Below are 2,800 nucleotides of genomic sequence, written 5' to 3'. Positions count from 1 at the left end.
ATACGTAAAGGTGGGTATACACTTAGCGAACGAACACCAAACGAACAGCGAATGCGAAACGTTTTGAACGTTTTTCTCGCACGAATTGTCTTTGATGTACCGCTTCATGAGGGAATCGAGCCGAATGCGAATCGAACGTTCTGTTCGCATTCGCTTTGGCGTATATATCTGCTGAATAATAATAACGAACGTTTGCATTCGCTGTTCGTTCGGTGTTCGTTCGCTAAGTGTATACCCACCTTAAGATAATCTGCACGCAGCACGCGTGAAGCCAAAACTAGTAACACTCTTATGATTGGAACATGTAGAATACTTCACTAAACAGCACGCAATGAATTAATTAACAAAATCAGTACGAAAAACCGTACCGTGAGGCTTTATATTTATTGACATTATCCTCGAAATATTTATATAGATGCTGTTAATTGAGTATAGTCTTTATTACGATTCAATTATGAGAAGTAATAATTTTCGTTAATGGAACTGATGTTAATAGCAATGTAATATCATATTTCGTTTATTAAATTTTAGTTAGTAAATAATAATTTATTTTTCATTTCTTTTCTCTTTCTCTTTGTTTATTTTTTATAAGTTGAACATTTAACTTAGTATTTTTGATTATTCCAAATTACATAAAAATAAATAGATCTTGCTTTGTACATACTTAAAAATGATATAGTTGTTTACTAGAAATAACGTAGATATATTATGTATTTCACTGTATGTAATTTGTTTATAATAGGTATCTACGATCTACGGTGATTCGTTCATTAGACTGATTAGATAAATTATTAGCAGCTGGTGCAAAATTTGAAATAACCATAAAAAGAATTTTTACATTGCAAGGTAGAGAAATTGATGATATCAAGCTAATTAGGCAAAATGGTTATTTATTTCATTATTTTTTTGTTATTAAGATTTTATATATACTAACTTAAGTTATTTATAATACAAATATGTGCCAGACCTTCTTTTTGTAGCAGATATATATTATGTATGTTTATTTTAAAATATTTGACATCATTTTCACATCTTCATATATACACAGATAGACATAAATTATTAAATAATAAATCCAATTTTTTTTTACAGAGATATATTCTATATGTTTCAAGTGGAGGAAATTTTATGCAGATAAACAAGATACGTAGTCATAATTAATTAAGAAGATTTAGAAATTCAGAATGAATTACACTAAATGTCAGTAGGAAATATTTTACTACAACTAGAGACACTAACAAACAAAGAGCCTATGTATAGCCTATATATAGTACGTTAGCAAGGTACTTTATCTTTTTGATATTATTACTTAATTATTATCATAAACTTATATATTGTTTTTATTTTAAATGTTTAAAAAGTTAGCATTTTTCTTTATGTGTGCTTTTTAATTCCTTTGTATTACTGCAATATCAATTTTCTCTCTGTTTCGTATACTCATATATAAGGTGTCTGATAATCTCCCCACTCATTAAAACCAAGTTTACAATATCTACAATATATTTATTGAAGTAACTACATAACACTTAAATTGTTTAAGGAAAAACATGACAGAATAAGCATTGGAAAGGGTGAGTATAGTTATTGAGACATACTTTTTGATATTTTTAATCCTTTTATTGATTACATTATGTATATTTTAAAGATATAATTATACATAAAATTTTGCTAAGTTATAACAATATACAATATTTTATACATACAAAAAATTTTTGCTTTATTTTATAACAATGAGTTATATCCCCATCTTCAAGCAAGTACGTTTCAAACTTAGCCTAATTATCTGATTGACTGATTGAAACCGATGCTAAAAATCATTGTTCTTATTTTTATTTTACTTGTTATTGTTATCTTGCTTTCAACTTCTTTTAACAAGTTATTCTAAAAATTTATAAGACAGCTCTTATAAAAGTTCACTCTCTTTTTTATTTTACATAGAAATTATTATTTATTTTATAATATGCTATATATATTATTAAATTAAGGATGTTATACATTTGTTACGCTAAGAATTATTTTAAAATTAAGATAATCTGCAATAAAAAAAATTGCATTTAAAAAACTACATGTATGAATATAACCCTAACAACACACCTTCTCTGGAGGATATCCAGAGAATATTTAGAGGATATTAAACATCCTCTGGATAACCCCTGGATGGTCTCTGAATATCCTCTGGACATGTGTGTTGTTAGGGAACTATTGTTAAAAGTATTAAAAAAGAAGAATCCATATACAAAAATAATTAAATTCATAATTTCTAGAAATGTGAGTCTGTTTGATTTAAATAATTGTTACCAAAGTAATCTCTGACATAATTCTACTATAGTTTTCTGCAAAATGCATAGTTCCTATATATGTTATTCTTCTTCTTGTTATTATTATTATTACTATTTATTATTATTATTATTATTATTTTTTTTTTTTTTGGGAGGATGAAATTGTACGTAAAGCATTTTTAAAATCGATGTCGATAAGAAATGTTTTATTAAGAACTTCGTCATTAAAAAAAAAATTGTCCTAAAGTAATATTTTTTTTTTTTTAAATTGAAATTATACTGTCAAAATAGATGATAAATATATAAAAATAGAAATAACAAATGTTTTATAGTTGTATTAAAATAATATAATAATAATGTTCTACAATATAGAATGTTTACAGAAACTACAAATGTTGAGCAAGCAGTATAGTATGCAAGATCACCATGGAGTATATTTAATTGACAGAAGTTTTACATATTTTGAAACATTATTAAATTATTTGAGACATAATAAAATAATTGAATCAAATAATTCTTGA

General features: G+C 25.4%; 1 pseudogene; it reads left to right on the top strand.

The window, feature by feature from the left end:
• The first annotated feature begins 458 nt into the window (after nt 1-458).
• On the top strand, nt 459-2,800 carry LOC138937827 (BTB/POZ domain-containing protein KCTD9-like; annotated as a pseudogene).

Source organism: Polyergus mexicanus, unplaced genomic scaffold (genome assembly GCF_030449975.1).
Source record: "Polyergus mexicanus isolate NDT 795.1 unplaced genomic scaffold, iyPolMexi1.0 SCAF_11, whole genome shotgun sequence".
Taxonomy (NCBI): domain Eukaryota; kingdom Metazoa; phylum Arthropoda; class Insecta; order Hymenoptera; family Formicidae; genus Polyergus; species Polyergus mexicanus.
Note: the sequence above shows the minus strand (reverse complement) of the source record. Positions and strands in the feature narration are given on the sequence as shown.